General features: G+C 44.4%; 1 long non-coding RNA gene across 1 annotated transcript; it reads right to left on the reverse strand.

The window, feature by feature from the left end:
* Window positions 1-4,980: 4,980 nt before the first annotated feature.
* Window positions 4,981-18,089, reverse strand: LOC116994373. Its single transcript, XR_004417470.1, has 4 exons — window positions 17,475-18,089; window positions 9,125-9,343; window positions 5,777-5,880; window positions 4,981-5,410 (listed from the first exon to the last, which is right to left on the reverse strand). It is a non-coding gene; the product is annotated as an uncharacterized LOC116994373 (long non-coding RNA).
* Between the last annotated feature and the right edge of the window lie 1,077 nt (window positions 18,090-19,166).

A 19,166-nucleotide genomic window follows, 5' to 3' on the forward strand; every position in this document is an offset into this window, starting at 1 on the left:
TACATTTCTCCCAGAAGGGCAGAGTGTGCCTAATCGGACAATGAAAGGCCAAAAGACTCACCAGGAGACTACAAATCCATTAATTTGGTATCACTTGTGGGAAAAAGCTGGAAGCAATTGCAGGATTTGTTAAGCAAAAGGCTTGGCGAAGTCAATTGATTAGGGAGGTTTCAGAGAAAGCTGTTCCTGCTGAGCTGCCAAGGTAGAAGGTCCAGGAAATTTTAAAGTGTCTTGTTGGCACCATGTGAAACAGAATGGATGCTGCCATGTAAGAAAAGCTATACAAAGTTGTTGTTTGGTTTTTTTTTAAGAGAGGACAAGTATCTGATATTTCACCAGAAATCCACTCCATAGTCTCATTTTGCGACATTAAATCTCCACAGAGCCCAGTGCATACAAGGGACTGACAAATGCAACTGTTATGTAATAAATACTCATTACAAGTGTTAGAGTAAAGAATCTCTGTCAAGAGAAAAGCCTTTCCTAAGATGAAACTGTTTTTAAACAGGGCAGAGTCTCACTCAGCACACACATAACTCAGTTTGCCCATTTATTTTGTTCCTGATCCGCCTCACCAGCTGAAAACTCAAAACCAGGAGAGACAATGCTTTCTACAGCATTCCAAATTAAAAACTATCCTCAAACACTCCAGGATTTCAGAAGGAATGACGATACATCTCTGAATAAAGTAGAATTGTGTCCAAATTTGCTGAAAAATGAATGGGGAGAAGGTATTACACCAAGAATTTCCACACAGTCAACAATCAGATGCAAGAAAAATATGTTGTAGATGGCCTCTATTACACAGATAATGAGGTAAAGAGACCCAGGTTAGGGGTCTGGAGAGAAAGAGCTGCTCCCCAGCATCTTTCCAGAGACAGGGGACGAGCTGAAGCCTGACTGCTGTGTTCTGTGAGGCAGCCAAGGGAAGAGGGTCTGTGTGACGAGAATGAGACACACAGTGAGGTGCTCTGGAGTGCTGAGCAGTGCAGGCTCCATCTGTGCTGAAGCTCACACAGATCTGTGCCTCAGTGACCTTTTCCCCCTGTGGAGGGAGCGGGCTGGAGCCAGGGAAAGGTTGGCACCTGGAAAAATGCTGCCCAGGGGGAGATGGCCAAGCCCAGCACTGAGCAGAGCCCGAGCCAGCGGTCAGTGGCAGCCCTTGCACATCACTGCAGATGACACTGCTGGCCAGGGGAGTGATGGGCTGGCTGCAGAGCTGAAAGGACACTGTGCAGGGCACCCACAGTGAGCACAGAGCCCCTGCCCTGCCAGCCTGCCTGCTGGGGGAGCCCAACCTGTGCTGGGGCAGGGGTGCACACAGGGGAGCGGAGCCCAGGGCAGCTCCCTGCCAGGCTGAGCAGGTAGGGCAGGCAGCAGGCGAGCAGCTCGTGGGATATCCCTGCTCTCCAGTCAAGCGTGGGGCAGCAGCCACAGAACTGCAGGAGCAGCCACTCAGAAAAGCTGCTGCAAGGAATCCAGACACGTTGGGTTTTTCTTCCTCTGCAGTGACCTGGCCAAGACCCAAAGACCTGAAGAGAAGGTGTCAGCTCTAAGTTGCCATCCCATTGGTTGTCAGAAAAAAACACTTAGGAAAATGGACTGTCCTTTTCTGTTGTGTGATTCTCCACACATTCAAAATGGAAAAGGAAATTAAGTACTTTTTTTTTTTATGTTTCAAGAAGTGCCTACATAAAAAGACAGGTTCCAAGGGAAAAAACCAAAAGATTTCTGACATGCTTGTTCTTTGTAATAAGAATACAAAAATGGTTTAATGTGGTTGGTTGCTTCTTTGCATTTTGCTTTATACAAACAGAACAAAGGGTCAATGACTGGGCTACTGAAAAAAACAAGTTTTGTTCCTCCCCATGGAGCAGAAGAAAGAAACTGAGAGAAGTTTGTGCTCCCCTTGATGAAAAAAGACTGTGTATCTTATATTCAGATCTGTGGGACTTGTGTTTTTGACAACAAAGAGGTCAGTTATAAAAACTTGTAAAATAAGCAAAATAATTAACATTCTTCCTCAGGGGCACCCATGGAGAGGAGAGGAGAGGAGAGGAGAGGAGAGGAGAGGAGAGGAGAGGAGAGGAGAGGAGAGGAGAGGAGAGGAGAGGAGAGGAGAGGAGAGGAGAGGAGAGGAGAGGAGAGGAGAGGAGAGGAGAGGAGAGGAGAGGGGAGGGGAGGGGAGGGGAGAGGAGAGGAGAGGAGAGGAGAGGAGAGGAGAGGAGAGGAGAGGAGAGGAGAGGAGAGGAGAGGAGAGGAGAGGAGAGGAGAGGAGAGGAGAGGAGAGGAGAGGAGAGGAGAGGAGAGGAGAGGAGAGGAGAGGAGAGGAGAGGAGAGGAGAGGAGGGGAGAGGAGGGGAGAGGAGGGGAGAGGAGAGGAGAGGAGGTGCCTTCAATGTGTGTGTGTAGTGTGTGAGAGGCACGTGAAGTTCCCTGGTGGCTTCTAGATGCCAGCCAGGGAGACAGGGCACATATCTCAAGGAAGGTGGCCTGTGCAAGGATTGTGGTTGCTTGGCTCTCCTTGGCCTGTCTGAAAGGGAGGATTGGTCAAGACTAGCCGCTTGTAGCCAGGAGAAATATCTCTGGGGCCACCTCTCCCTGTCCCTGAGGAGTGTGTCCTGCCCTTTTTTCCCTCATAGGCATAATTATCTTTCAGCCAGTTTAATGAGCTGAATCAGTTCACCAAGGCCAAACTGAGAGTAAGAGCTGATTTGATAGATGCAGCCAGACACAAATCCAAATGCATGCAGGGGAGAGAGGAGGAGAGGAGTAGGGAGAGGGACTGTGCTTTAGCCATGCCAGTGAGTAGCTGGAATCAGTCTATCCCGCCTTGGTAAACCCCACCCAAAGCAATGGGTGGCCAGCGCCTCAGCCCAGCTGGCTGCTGGGGGACTCCCACCTTGTCACACCTTTCTTGTTGAAAATAGCTGCCTTCCCTGGAGCATATTCTGCTGCCTATGTGCCAGGTCAGGTTGTCAGAGATACCCTGAAATCCCATGTCCCAGGAAACTAGATCAGTTTCTACAGGCATGGGCTGGCCCATGACCAAAAACACCTAAAATGTTTTCTGTGCATTGGCATCCATCCTTGGGTGCTGCTTATTTCTCTGAGGAAACCGCTGACATTTCCTCAAGAAACAGAAGCATCACAATGGCACTCTAATTTCTGGTAACAGAGGTTTTGCATGTACTAAAAAAAGGCACAGCCACCATGGCTTACTTAGAGGCTTGGGAGGAGGGTTTGGCAGGGATGAAATCTCTGCAAAAAGTCTTTTGGAAGCGACCCCTCCTCTCTGTGCTGCTGACAGTCTTGGCACTGTCCAGATCACGACTCTTGGCTGTAATCCAGGTTTCTCCTGGATGCACTTATTGAATCTCCTCCCCTTATTTTCCTCAGTGTGTTTGGTAGACAAAGCCACACAATGGGGTTTAGTGAAAGTTTCATTTTCTACTCCAAGTGCTAGTTCTCAGGGGAAGAAGATGACATCCGCACCCTTTAATTATGATTAGTTGCTGCCTTTCAGTTTTGGAGACCTAGCATTGATGCCACGCTTTCTAGAGCTCAGTGGTGGGCTGTAATCAGTTCTGGCCAGGCCTCCTGGCAAATGCATCAGCGCAGTGTCTCATTGGAAGATTTTTTCCTCTTTGCAATTTGTCAGGAGTTGTGGACATACTTCCAAGCCTTCTGTTGGCAGAGGGGTGCATATGTTTAGTATGAAGTATGTTTGTGTGATTATAGTAAGTTAATATATACCTAAAACCCAAAGTTGTAATAAGATTAGTAAATTTTAAGATGAAGTATCCAGTCTCAATTTTGAGGAGAACATATTCACTGGGAGTCTGTAAGGATCTGGCATGCTCAATAAAGTGCCTTCAAAGTATGTGAATGAAATGGTATCTGTATCTTGAACAAGAGAATCTATTTTTAGGTATGATGTTTTGACATTCTCTCTGCACATTGATGCTTCACGGTTCCTGAAGAGAAACTCCTCGATCTGGGGCAACAATTATGTAGGAAACCTCACAGGAAGCAGGTTTTAAGAAAAGAGTATATGGATTAGTGATTTGAGATGCAGCAAAGCATAGGGGAAGCAGCTAAGCCAGATCCTTGAAGAGTGTGAATTATTTAAATATCAGTTAGCAGGATCACAGAGGGCAAATCCAGGATGATACAGCTCTTAATAAAAGTTGCCTTAATGTATCCCATCAGCGTGTTTGGCACTGGGCAGGGGAAAGCTGTGAATGGAGAACTTGCTGTGCAGCCGGTTCAGTGCAGATCCTTTGTGGAGAAGACAACAGCTCCTCAGCTGGTTGAATGGGCAGGTGGAGGGAGGGATTCAATCAGTTCCCATAGCTCCAGGTGTGCCTGCTGAAACTCTCTCTAGGGAGAATATCTCTGTGTTGGGGCAACCTTGCAAATGGTTTTGGAGTCCCACATCTACATATAGCCAAGCAATACTGCTAGATAAAGGCGACTTGTCAAAGCACATTGCATTTTCACCTTCATAAGACCATTATTTCCAGCTGATCCTGTCTAAAATAATGTCTAAAAAATCAATAAATCCCAGATCCATGTAATGTATTCTTAAAATGTAATGGAACCTCATCAGTAGTGTCTGGTAATTTGCTATCAGCTTGGTCAAGGACAGACAAATTACTTAATTACACGTAACAGTTATTCTGTAAAGACTTAGGAAAACACAGATAAACGTAACTAATCCCTCTTTATTTATTCCCTGCAAACAAAAGCCTAAGGGCTTGTGGCGAGGAGGGGGAGAAAAAAAAAAAGAAAAAGAAGCGGTGCAATTAACATAATTAGGGACGGCTGTCGCTCAAAGCCGCCGCAGCCCCAGGGCGGGTTCCGTGCAGTGCGCGGCTGCTGCCACCGGGCGGCGCCGTGCGCAGGCGGCGCCTCCGGGCGGGGCCGAACCCGATCCCGGTCCCGATCCCGGTCCCGATCCCGATCCCGGTCCCGGTGCGCTCCGGCCCGCCTGTGCCTGGGCGCTGTAGCATGGGCGGGGTCATGGGCGTTTAGAGGCGAAGGGTCAGAGGAGAGCTCTGCCAGCCTCGTGGTCTGACTCACAGAAGATGCAAGGAAAGTTCCCCCATTGCTCCTGGCCCCTTCGGCTGGCTGGATAGATGGAGGGAGACAGTTCCCTTAGCTCCATCCAGCTTTTTTTAGGTGGGCCTGCTGAAACCATCTCCAGTGGGAGCACATTTTCAACCTTGAAAATCGTCCTGGAGTCCCATATCCACCGTAGTTGAACATCCACTGCTTCCTAGCTTCATGCCAAAGCTGCTTCTCTTTACTTGAGAATAAAATATGATTGCAATCAGGAGAGACAAAGCTTCAGATGACTTGGCATTTTTCTTCTTTGAGTGACTGCATCTCTCCAGGTGATGTCTTTCCTTTTAAAGAAAATCATCACAACAGTAATTTGTGGGAGATAGGGTCTGTGCTCTTCACATCAAAACAAGAGGAGTTTTCACTGAACTTCTACCTGATCAGGATTAAAAGATCATACCACTGAAGTTACCTACACTTCATTCTGCACCCATCTCTGGTTTGCATGCTGGCAATCTCACTTTTCCCCTGGGGCAGGATCTGCGATTCCTGAAGGAAAAACAGGTGACCCAAGCTTCACATCATGCTCTCTCCATGGAAAAAAAGGCCTATGAGCAGTGGGTGGTGATGTTTGATGCTATTTACTATCCAAATGCTGAAAGGGTCTTCATGCTGAGGGGAAGCTGGTGGAACGCCAAAGAAAGCCTTACCTCTGCAGTGAGTGAGGGAAGACTCTCAGCTCTCAGTCCTCTTCTTGGTTATGAACACAGGTAACTCCTCCTTGATGGACACAGTCTTACATTCCCTTTACAGACTATGGGAACAAAAAAAGACACAGAACAATGAGTGTTCTGGGTGCTAAGTGTTAGAACATAATCACAGCAAAAAAAAAAAAGTGAGGAAAGTCAAAGCAGCCCCTCTGGAGGGAAAAAAAAAAAAAAAAAAAAAAAGCCAAACAATAGATTATAATAAATTCTGACCAAAAGACAAAATAGTATTCCCTTCCTAAAGCACATGCAACACAAGAGATTAAGAAAAAGACAGCCTGATTCTATTAACCAAGTATTAACACCCCTGGCTAAAGAAACCCTGCAAAAGGAAGGATTAACATTTTCAATAAAGGGGACCAGATATTGCAGTGCTAATCATCAGCACTCTCCACTGGCAGAAGAATAGAAAATAATGTTCTTAATAGTGTGAAAGAGAACAGGAGGCACACAGGCAAAGAATCTGAGGTTGCTGCTAGTAAATGACAACTTGGTTAGAAAAAGGCATCACAAATAGGGGATGTCTTTGCAAGAAATAGTAACTATGCAAATTGTCCCAGCATCGCTGTGTCTGGCTGAGCTGCAGTTCTGCCAGTGGGTGTTGTGGAAAGGGTTTAGCACTAAACATCGAGGCCGTGTTTTGCATCGTGATTTTCTAGTCACCATTTTTTGAAGAACAGACCCCAAATGTCCTATACACTGCACAGTCTTGCAAAAATCATACTGATTTACTGGGTAGCTCTGAAGTGTAGTGCCTTTTGCTCTTGTGCTGCCTGTCATTACAGTAGCAGCCTGCCTGTTAGGTTAAGGTGCATGTGGAAAGATGGGGAATAGTGTTGTGTGATTTAGTGTTAACAGCCACAGTCTCTTTACAACTGAGTCTGTTTGAAATTGCCTTCATTCAGCATTGGCCTCTAGAAGCTAAGCAGGACAGGGCCATTTCCATCCCTACAGAGCAGCTTGCCAGGCAGTCCAGGTAAGGAAATTCTGGGCAGGGATCTCAGCTCAGAAGGAGGGATGAGGGTGCTGAGGAGGGCAGCTGAAGGCTTTTGGCTTCTTTCTGCTGCCACCCTTGTTAGCACTGCATTTCTCTGTGACAGTCAGTGGCATCCAGACATTTTGGATATCTGGAGCTATGGGTGCATGTGTACTTTGTGCTGCTTGGGTGCTGTACAGCTGATGTGGCTCTGTGTGTACATTAAAATCGGTATCATACAGGGTGTGATCAAACCTCTTTCTATCCTTCCAAAAGCCTCCTCAGAGAAATGTAGTTCTTATACATGCCATGAAGAGAAAACTTGGGTTCAGAAAAAATGCATCATTTCTGGCTGCCACAGAACTAGAGCTTTTAGGTTATTTTTAACCTCTTTCATGAGATGATAAAATTCTGGGGACGGGTTTTGCTCTTTCCCTGCTTTCATGCAACACTCCAGTACATCTGTGGCCTGTTAGTGCTACCATTATATGACATGATTGAATATAACCAAGAATCCTCTTGCTCCCTACCCTAAAATGCCTGCAGAGCCAATTAACATTCACATTGTACACAGGTGGCATTTTGTCCATTTTTGAGTGACAGTTCTTTGGAGAACAATGCAGATACACACAGTATTAGATTTCCCCACGTTTACAGACTAAAGGAGAACGATCCGCTCTTGAGACTTCCAGGGCATTTAAGCAGGCAGAATTTAATTACTGACAGCATATAAGGATGTTCTCGGAGCTTCTTGGAACAAGAAGGAAGAAGCAGGAGCAGGACCAGGAGCGCAGACAACCCACATGTTTACTCAGAGGGCTCCTTCCCAAGTTTGCTGAATCATGAACATCTCTGACGCAGGGAATTCTCTCCCTGCTGCTTGTTTCAATCTGTGCTGTGTTAGGGTACAGAGCTCTGGTTTACAATGTGTTTTGATTTGGCTAGGGGTGAAAGGTTCTCAGTTTTAAGTAACTTTTTTTCAACCCCATTAATCCACACAGTGTCACAGAGTCCACTGTATCCTCAAATTTTCATTCCTGGATCCAGCGTCTGAGGTTTCTCTGAAGTTTCCTCAGGGGCCCTTCAGTTCACGAGAACACTGTTACCAAGAGATTAAATGAATTAAAAATTGATGACTGTTCTGTACTGAATGTCTTGCAGTCAAGGATATTTAAACAGATAGCAGGGAGGGTGGAGGGAAGATTGTTTGCCAGAGTATTTTTTCCGGTTTTTAAATAATAGTTTTATGGGGAGAGGGAGGAGGATAGGGAAGTGTGGAGCAGGGGGAGCGTCTGGTGGTTCTGGCTAAGGAAATTCCTCTTATAAATGCAATATTGAGCAAAAATAGAGTGCTCCAAGAGGCACTTTGCCTAAACAAGACAGAAGTCACTCAGAGAGAAATCAGAGAATTTTGAAAATCAATTTAATTTGAACCCAAAGCCTGTCCTGGCAGAGCTGAGCACTTTGATAAAGTGTACTCCCCTGTGTGAGTTCCTCACAACTTCTGGGGATGGAGTGGAACACAGCTAAGTGCCATGATGGTGGCCCACTGTGGCTGCTTCATAGAAGGGCAGAGTGCAAGGCAGAGTGAACAGAAGAGCCATTTTCCCCAATCTACCCAGCCTTAGAGTTAGCCAAGATTCAGTGCTGCTGTAGTCCCTGTTGGCCATGGGCTCTTGCCTGTGCTGATTTTTTTTTTTATATACCGTCCGGTGTGATGGTTCCTGAGATGAGAACGTGTGTGTGGCAGATGTTTGTGCCTCTGTTTTCCCCGGTGCTGCTGCTGGACGTGGGTGGAGAAGTGACTGACCCTGTGTCCTGGCCATTCTAAGAGAGTTGCAGGTCCAGATCTGCTTTAAGTTTATGAGGCTATTATGGTTCACATGATACCATGTTCACAATTCAGCTCTTTAAACCAAGACCAAAGTTTTAAAAAATGCTGGTGGCTATGGTTCATTTGTCTTCTGATTCCCAGCTGGAGACAATTTTAAAAGAGGTATTCTTTACAGTGACTGCTCTGAACCTGTTGGGCACCTTTAAAGGTATCATGATCTGAGTACTCCAAAGCATCTCTTTTCTAAGAATGATACTTGAACTCCATCTGCACCCCTAACTTCACCTCAGAACCTCAGAAGATGCTGTACTGCACAGAAGGTAAAATGTTCATAGATGAGAACAATTTAATCCTGATCTGCTGGCAGACAGGGGTGTAAACTGGTTTATGTGCACTGTCCTTCTGCCTTTTTTCCACATGAAACACCAGTATGTATTCCAGTATGTATTGGTGACTGAGTGGCCTTGTTCCTTGTCCTTACCTTCACAAAAATAATGGCCCTATGTCCGTGTCAGTAGTAACAGAGAACCAGCCGAGCAGAAGAGGATATTTTGTGTGCTGTGAATTTCCATGGTTCAAGATACATCAGTTAGGAATATGAGATTGGAGTTCAAATTCAGAAGTACGGATAGGTGGAACAAACTCCATAGTCCACTGGGTAAAATCCACAAATCCGCCAAGCAAACTGCTACATGTGTGCCTGGAGAGGGAGGGAGAGGACAGGAAATAGTGAAGGAGGGCACCAAAGAGCACCTTATTCACCATGACTGGAATATTAGTTCAAACAAATGACAAAACTTGTCGCATCCAGTCTTGTTTGAGAGATGAATTAATGTCTCAATAGGTCCTCAGAATAAAACAGCATTAGATCCTTCCTTGTATCATTCAATATATTGGCCAACTCATTAAAATGAATGGTCTCAGTGACTACCCAAGTTGTATTTTTCTTGTTTCTTTAGAAACTATTAATTTCCTCAGAATTTAAAAACCACTTCATTCTGAAAAGTAGCTATTACACATTCATGTGAGCTAATATTTTTATGGACCATCTTAGTTGTATTAAAACCACAGTCATTCAGATTTCAAAATGTAATTGACCCAGTTAAAGTACAACAGTTGTGAATTTATTTTTCTTTCTAGTTTTGCCCTGTGAAATGAGCCTGTTTTCTTTGGTGAAGAATGAAGAAGGAAAGCCTCAAATACATGGATGTAATTGTCTTCATTAAAAGCTGGCTGAAAAGACTTTATCCTGTGAGGTCTACTCTATGTCTCTCAGAGGTAAGTTCCCATGTATTTTTAATGGGAAACTTATTGCCAATCAAACCTGTATTCTTGCACTGATACATGAAAGGGGATGTTCTGTACTGTTTCGTCGTGCTGTGTCTCCTGGGAAGAGCAGCTCATTACGGCGTCAACTGTCCCTGCCCTTTGCAAAAAGCCCCACCAAGGTCGTATCAAGAAGTGATGGATAAAGGCAAGCTTTAACCCTTGACCTTGACTTTCCTGGTGCTGAGTGTTAATAAATCTACATTTAGGGGTAGATGTTTTCTCCCAGCTGCTTTTTGTTTGGGAAAGGGGGTGACATGCTGTCGCACAACAGGTTGCATTTCCAAGGGCAATGCTGTGTGTCCCCAGCACAGGGCCCCACACCCATCACAGAAGGATGAACAGGGCTTAGGTGTGTGGTTGGGCTCAAGCCACACGAGATGTCTGGATATTTGGGCTCTCTTGTTTTCACAAGGGAGCACTTTGGTACCACAGAAAACAGCAAGGTTTCTGTTCTTTCTACTGGAGCATAGGCGAGCCTGAAATGTTTACCCATGTCATTGTCTTCAGAGTGGTGTTTGAGGTGACCTTCAAGTAGCTAAAACCTTTTAAAAAGAGGTCTCCTTGCTATCACACCCATAGGAAATCAGAATTGGTGAATACCAGGAGGAAACAATTTCTTTGAAAGGTTTCAAAATTACAGGGATATCAAGAGCTCTCTTTTTCAACATATCTTTTTCTTTTTCATATCTTCAACTCTCTTTTTCAGCAATCTCTTGCCAGGTGACCAGAAAGCTTTTCCCAAAGTTGTTCAGTGCCATAACTTTACATGTCCAGGAAGGAGCAACCAAAGTGATGGAGAGTCCTCTGTCTTCTTGTCTGCCTTTCTTTCTCTGTTCCTCTGATTAATTTTCTCCAAATGCTCAGTCTTTCCTTTTTTTTTTTTCCCATTCTCATCCCATTTTCCTCAGCTCTCTTCAGTGAACAGCAGCAGGCTCACTCCATCCTCTGCATCATTTTCCATAGGAGCTGCAATGCTGCTGGCTCTTGTTTCCCAGTGGGGAAAAGGGCCATTTGGGGCACACCTCAACACAGATTAGAGAATGAGCAAATTAATGTCCTGGGCTGATGCAGTGTGCTTCTGAATCCTTGGCTTCTTTTCTGATGAGAAGTATTGCCCTAAAACTTCCAGTGAATGAAAGCTGCCTGTGATAAGTGAGGTGGAAAAATTAGCTCCTGCATAGAGCTACTCTCAATGGCTCTGGGCATTTAAGTGCTGTCATCTTCCAGGGAAGTTAAATTGCTCTGTTCCCTGTGTCCAATTAGCCCTATAATCAACTTAGCAGAATGTGGAGCAGGAGTGTGCTGAGATGGGGTATAGTCATTTTGTCAGAGGATATATTCAGATTGATCCCAAATCGGGGCAAGAACCCACAAGGGGATCTTGGAACAAAGGGCAGAGATTATACTGAGCTACTTAGAGCCTTTACAAAACTGGAGGAGAGGGAGTGGGGGGAGTGCACTCTGGAGAAGAAATACTGGAAATGTTAGAATTTACCAAGCCCTGAAGTTAATGGCAGAAATGTTTGGGTTTTATTAATTCAATGTAAACATTCAAGATAGCTGTAAAAAAAAGCGGCCAGCAATAGCAATGAGAGATCAGCTTTAGAAGTACCAGGGTTAGCAGGTAATTGCAATTGGCTCTAGTATTGTTCCCTCTCGGCTTTTCTAGGCAGCAAGGCTTTGTCCTATGACTCTGCAATTTGTTTAAACTCCTCTATTGCCAGAAATTCATTTAGCTGTGTCTTTTTTGGGTTTCTGCTACTACACAGGATAAATAGCTGGAATGGAACCTTTATCTCTTCTAAGCCTCCCAGTTTGCGTAAACGTGTCGGAGGAAGAACTCACAGCCCTGCAGTTAATGGGCCAGCACTTTGGAAAAGTGAGATTTTTCTGCTCAGCTTCTTTGAAGTGGGCACCAGATCAACATTTGCTTATGTGATTGGCCAAGGTGACAACTGATGTCAGAACAGTTGAATGTGGCATAACCCTTTTGCATCCAGGGCAGGCTCTCTGAGACATCACTGCTCCATCTTTGCATAAATATTTCTGACAAATGCCCATTTGCTCCTTGGATGAGCTCTCTCAAGCCCTGGCATATAGTGCAGAGGTCAAACCAAAGGCCACGGGAGTACGTCAGCAATCCATAAACCAGAGAACAAGAAAGGCCAAGAAGGAACTATAAAGACCTTCCTCCAAGGAGACAACTGAAACTGCAGTATCTTTTTCTCAGCTTTCAGAGTACTCTGTAGAGCAAGGAAGCAGAAAACAAGATGGAGTGGGAATAAACAGAAAAAAATTGCCTTCTGGCGGAAGATGATATAAAAGTATATCATTAGGTATACCCAAAGTGTGTGCTGCCATTCAGTGGAACCTTTATAGACTGGAGAGCTGAGTGGAGAGAAACATAACAAAGTTCAAGAAGGGCAAGTGTGGGGTCCTGCATGTGGGGAGGAATAACCCCAAGTAGCAGTACGGGCTGTGGGCTGACCTGCTGGAGAGCAGCTCTGCTGAGAAGGACCTGGGGGTCTTGGTGGGGGACAAGTTAACCACGAGCCAGCAGTGCCCTGCTGCCAGGAGGGCCAGTGGGACCTGGGGTGCATCAGGAAGAGTGTGGGCAGCAGGCAGAGGGAGGTGATCCTCTCCCCTCTACTCAGCCCTGGTGAGGCCACATCTGGAGTGCTGTGCCCAGTTCTGGGCTCCTCAGCACAGGAAAGACAAGGAGCTACTGGAGAGGAGCCAGCAGGGGCCACAAAGATGATTTGGGGTCTGCAGCATCTCACTCATGAGGAGAGCCTGTGGGACCTGGGCCTGTTTTGTCTGGAGAAGAGAGAGGAACCCTCATCAATTCATACAAATATCTCAAAGGTGAGTGTCACGAACAGGATGCCAGACTTTTCAGTGGTGCCCAATGACAGGACAAGGAACAACGACCATAAATTAAAACATGAGAAGTTCCACCTCAACATGAGAAAGAGGTTTTTTACATTGAGGGTGGCAGAGCCCTGGAACAGGCTACCCAGAGAGGTTGTGGATCTCCCTCTCTGCAGATATTCCAAAGCTACTTGGATGTGTTCCAGTGTAGCCTGCTCTAGGTGGCCCTACCTTGGCACAGATATTGAATTGGATGATCTCCAGATCCTTCCAACCCTAACAATTCTGTGGTTCTGTGATCAGATCTTAAGGCATGGTTGACCCAGTTGGGCAGAGTGATGGTTGTGTAGTGTTGTCAGTAAAGGCTCATCCAGCTCAAGTATGAAGTCTTATGCTTTTGACCAAGCAGTAATCTCTTATCTTGCATTCTGCATCTTTGTGATCTCTTCCACTGAGCTCTTGTTGATTTTCAAGAAAGGGTGTTTTCTTCATGCCCTTCCACATCTGTCTCATGTTTCCACCTCTCCTCATTTATGCCTCTGTTGTGGGTGCTCAAATTTTGGTACAATTCATCCTATGGCTGTGCTGGCTTGTGCTGTGTAGTAGGTTTTGGGGTCAGGGCATCATCCCCAGTCTCTCTTCTACTATCACAGAAAATGAAAACCTTGTGCCCCTGCATATTAAAATGATATCATTTTAGGATCAGGCAGTAGTTCAGAGTTTCATGTCAAAAGCCTGGACTTGATGGATTTGTCTACATTCAGGAACTTCCTGTCATCCCCAGTTTCATCCTGTTTGATACAGATCTCCTGCTGAGTGACAAGTGCTGTGAGCTGACTGCAGCAACAGAAGGTGAGGGGAGTAGTTATTTTTAATGCCCTAGGGGCACCCTTTGTCCAGATTACTCCTTTGTCCTCACTCCATATCACTGTCCTTTAAGGTTCAAAAGTTGCCATGTGTCCTCAGCGTGGCTACAGGAGGGGAGAAATAAATGAGTTTGTTTCTCTCCCCTGGCTGTACTGAAGCCAAACAAACTTTGCACCTTTTTGCAGACAGCATTTAGTATTTTCCTCCTGGTAGTCTGCCAAGCAAAATCTTTGCAGAAAAAGGCATGGTGATAGAAAAAGGCCAGAGCAGGAGCTGTCTCTGTCTCCCAGGTCAGGGAAAGGTCAATGCACATTAAATGAATAATGCTGGTGCTTCTATTACAACAAGGCCCAAGCAGTTCAAAGCCAGGCTGCATCATCTGTGGTTGAAAATAATTTGCAGTGCTGCTTCCTGAGCAGCAGATTGGCTTCCCATTACACAGGCTAATGAGAAAGTGTCACAAGTGGTCTCAGTAATAATCTGCAGCAGACACCCTCCTGCCCCTTCTCAGCACACTTGCAGAGATTTTGATAAGAGGAAGGAAGGAAGGAGGGAAGGAGGGAAGGAAGGAAGGAAGGAAGGAAGGAAGGAAGGAAGGAAGGAAGGAAGGAAGGAAGGAAGGAAGGAAGGAAGGAAGGAAGGAAGGAAGGAAGGAAGGAAGGAAGGGAAAGAAAGAAAGAAAGAAAGAAAGAAAGAAAGAAAGAAAGAAAGAAAGAAAGAAAGAAAGAAAGAAAGAAAGAAAGAAAGAAAGAAAGAAAGAGAAAGAAAGAAAGAAAGAAAGAAAAAGAAAGAAAGAAAGAAAAAGAAAGAAAGAAAGAAAGAAAGAAAGAAAGAAAGAAAGAAAGAAAGAAAGAGAAAGAAAGAAAGAAAGAAAGAAAAAGAAAGAAAGAAAGAAAGAAAAAGAAAGAAAGAAAGAAAGAAAGAAAGAAAGAAAGAAAGAAAAAGAAAGAAAGAAAGAAATATGTTCTCACAGTGTGTTCTTTTGTATGTTCAGCCTGAATCTCCAATTCAAAGCAATGGCATCAAGAGAGCTGGAAGTGAGTGGTTTGTGTGCTTACATCACCACCCAACTGCTGTTCCCCTAAAACCCTCAGCAAAGCAGAGCTGCTGGCTCCTAAGGGCAGTGTATGGCATATCCCTGGCACCACCTGATTGCACAGTGGCGTTTTAAGATTTCCCAGGTAAATGTATCTATTTTTGAGACTTGTCTTTTTGCAACACCTCCACTCCACCTCCCCCTGGACAGTCTTGTACCTGGCTGCCAACAATAGAGCAAATGGCCTCCGACCCCTGCAGTGTCATGCCAGTTTGGAGCAAAAGCTCAGAATCTGGGTCAGGGCAGAAATGAAAAGATGCTGACCATGAATCAGTGCTCACCACTGAGCCTCCCAGTTCAGATACAGTGAAGGGAGGCACCTGACCTTCTGAATGTAATAGCATGGGGATTCTTACTGGGCTGGTGTGTTAACATCAGTACTAAGCTGTTACATTACAAACTCTCCTTGGCCATGCAATGTATCTCTTTTTGTATTTGGATAGCTGAGGAGGCAGCACAGTGCCCTCTGCCCCTTAATCCACTTTTGTTTCCAGTGCAGCTCCAGGGAGGAACAGCAAGAGCCCTTGTAATATACTGCCATGATGCTGGCAGGTCAAAAAGCACCATGATCATAAACCACCTCTTTCCAGGCTAAGGCCAAGGTTTGCAAAGATCGATTTTCCTGCTTTGCATGCTTCCAGGAGCCTTCACTAATTGCACTCTGTTACTCATGGACCATTGCATTAACTCTGGCTTTCTAAAGTGCCCCACCAGAAACACTGCAGACATAAAACCAGCAGAGTATACCACAACCTTGGAATGTAAGTATTCCTTCTCTAATTCATTTGTGGCCCACTATTGTGTATTGTCATGTTGCAGAGGTTATGAGGGTAAGAAGGTCCTTACTGCTGCCTTCTGGGTCGAGCCAAGACCTTGGGAAAGGAGATAAAAGGAGGATGATTTCTTTCTCCCTAAAAAAAGGTGGGCATGGTACAGCTTTTCCAAATTAAAGGAGGTATGGGCAGGGGGCAAAAAGGGCAACAAGCAAGGAACAGACTGAGAAACATGTGAGAGAAGGAGGCCTGAGAGGGAAGCAGGCTTACTGCCAAACCTTAGTGGGGTATTTTTGGTTCATGAAGGCACTGAAAGTTAAACAAGGACTGGAGGAATGTGTCTACCTTTCCAGGACCCAGTGGATAGAAGGAAAGTTGTTTACCAGACTTTCTAGTTCATCCTTTTCAGTCATTCTATGCAAATTTTCCCCATTTAAATAATTTACCTATCTTTAAGTTATTAGGTATGTGTTTTATTAAGACCCGATCCTCTGAGCATCTGGGATACTCTTGTGTTTTCTGTGTGATGGATCCAGCTGGAAGAGAAAGAAAATCAGAAGTTCTCCCTCCAGCCTCTAGTCTGTTTTGGACACAGACAACCTGGAAAGTGTGGTGTGTTCAGTAGGGGAGGTTTGCTATTATCAGCATCACTTGGGTAAAGAGAATACCCACAGCATGATGTCCTACATATGTACATATGTTCACAGGGCTTCAGGACTGCTTTCAAAGTTAGGTCCCCAGTCCCTTGAATATCTTTCTGGACTGCAGTGCCATCTAAATGTCTCACCTGGGGACCTTTTCTGTGGTGTTACAGCTCAGTAAATCACTGGTTCCTGGGCAGATCTCACCCTTCCAGCTGAGACTGAAGGAAGCTCTAGGGCTGCATACAATTTTTCCACAACCATAAAACAAGTCACAGAATCTGAGCCCAGAAATCTAAAGCAGAGCATTCTTTATGTTTAATCCTCACCATAAGTCACAGAATATCTGATGCAACCTATGATAAATTATAGACTTGAGATGGAAGACCAAAAAGGTGCATTTTTATCACTGTGCACTTGCCTTTTTCAGTAAGCCTGATTTGGACTCAAAACTTAGTATTTCTTTCAAAAAGTACCTTCTAACCTAGGATATGGCGTGGGTCAGGCTCTGTTCTCCAGAGCAAGTGATTGCTATTACAAAGTTGAAGGGTTACTAAAAAAGCAAGCGTGAAGAATTTCTGTGAAGATTTTCTTGGCCACTGGTAAAAAAGTTTGCTTTAAATGTGAGTGCTGTTTCAGAAACAGGCCAGTCTAACAACATAAGACTAGCTACCACCACCTCTCCTTTCTGCAACAGATACTTGTACTGCAGCATTGTGAGAACTTAAAAAGGGGGAGAAGGGGCAGAGAGGAAACAAGACAGATATTCAAAGAGAGAACAGAATGAAGTGAGTCATATTAGCAACCCATCTGGTCACCTGAGTTCAGAGTGGTTTGAGATTTTGAAGACATTATACATAGGAATTCTATACATTAAGACATATTCTACATTTAATTCTAATTAGAGAGGGATGTTTTCCCCTTTCTATTAGAGTGTAAGAAGACATAAACAGATTATGAGTGCTGTACCTGACTTTCCATGAGATTTTCTAAGGCTGGGTTAACTGTGAGACCCATGAAATTGGGACCTAGCATTTGGGCAGCCCCTCAACTAATCTGAGTTACCATGTCACTTAACCTCGAATCTGGAAGAGACATTGAAAGCCATTATAAAGCCCCAGGAGTGACAGTCAGGACATGTTACAGACAGGAACATCACTGTGGTCTAAGCTGTCAAAATACTAACCATGAATGATAAGAAGGGATGGTTGAAGGGAGGAAAGGTAGTAACTTTCGGGGCATGACAACACTTACAGGTTAATCTGTCTCTGCAGGTTAATCCATCTCTGTGGTCTCCTTGTCATTTAAAGTTCTCCTGCTTTTGCCACAGCATAATAATGGGGAGCCATAAGTGCTCTGAAACAGAAAATATTTTAGCCTCTGGGGTTCTGCCTGATCTGTGTCATTGCCATTAAATGTAAACTGCCCTTAAACAGGCATCTTCAAGAGAAAACTACTGAGTGGGAGAGAGGGAGCTGAGACCTCTGTGGCTTGCCTTCTGGTGCTTTCTCTCTTTCAACAGTGCAGATGTTACTTTCCAGTCGGGTTTAAGAGAGAATCCCTACTGTTGAGAAGATTAAGGGATTAAACAGAAAGGGCTCCATTGCAAGAATTTCTCTTCCAGCTGGTGCTCAATTGGGGTAGAAAGTTTTCTGAGATAGGGAGATACAGATATGTTGTGCATACAGATATATTTGGCTCCTCTGATTAATTCAATGTTAATACAGTGTCACATTTTCCCTTTGGAGAAAATTAGAGTAAGATAATGCCACATGCTGGCAGTCTTTAGAGGAAATCTGTAGGGACAATTGAAGTCCTGAAATTATTTTTTTCAGGCTTTTAGTTTAGACTCATGACCCTCCTCCCTTCCCCATGTAATTTTAACATTTTTTTCTTTTCGTTTTATCACAAGTGTCAAAATTACAAATCTATGACTAGATAGAGTAGGTGAACTGTGAATTTTTCTCTCTTTTGCTGGGTTAAGTCCTACCTTTCAAGCTATTTTATACATAAAGATGCTCAGCTGCCTCTGATCTTCACAAGCTTTCTCTTGGTTTCTTTAGAATACAAAAGTGGAGGGCTCAAGCAGTCCAAAGCCCATTGAAGTGAATGGTCTGTAAAGATTAGAATGCCTCTTTCTTACCACGTTTTTTTTGGGGGCAGAGAGTGCGGCACAGAAGACTGGGTGTATTGGGGAGGAAGAACTGTACCCAGCCTTTCCTTTTTGTCAGGTATTACAGGATTGCTAATGCATTTTAAAGGTGGTTTGAACTCAAAGAACTCAGCTAAAATACAGAAACACATATAATTTTGTATTGCACTGAACAGGCACCCTGTGCAGTTAAGAAGGGTTTAAGAACAAACCACGAGCTGGATTGACTGATCCCTGATACATGGGAAAACGTGCAGCTCACTGCTGGCTTTTTGGTGCAGTATTTTCTACCCATGTTTCTTGCTCTACGTTATTTCTGCCATGTTCCTTCTTTGGGTTTTTTCTTTTTTCCTTCTTTCCACTTTTTTTCTAGAGGGTCTGATCAAGGAGGCCTGTTAAAGACATTGCCATGTTCCAGCTCCAGTTTAAACATGATTATTACTGTGGACACTGCAATAACCTAATCAGCCTTCTTCCTCCATCAGACTCACATTCCCCCTATGGTTGTTTTACTCCTAAATCTGATTTTCTGGGATAGGAAATTTCAGAATTGCAAAGTTTGGCTGCAAATGGAAAAGAATGAATTCTCATCCTTTCTAAGTGCCTTGAAGGGAAATTATAAAGGCTGGTGCAGTCTCTTCTCAATTACTTATATGATTACAGGGGCAGTAGTCAGGACAAGGAGAAAAGATATCACATATTCTCTGTACAAGTCACTCATATTTTATAGTCATTTACCTTTTATTTCATAATAGAAAAAGAAATCACCAGCACAGTAATTTCTTCCTATTTTC

This window comes from Catharus ustulatus, chromosome 3 (assembly GCF_009819885.2).
Source record: "Catharus ustulatus isolate bCatUst1 chromosome 3, bCatUst1.pri.v2, whole genome shotgun sequence".
Classification (NCBI taxonomy): domain Eukaryota; kingdom Metazoa; phylum Chordata; class Aves; order Passeriformes; family Turdidae; genus Catharus; species Catharus ustulatus.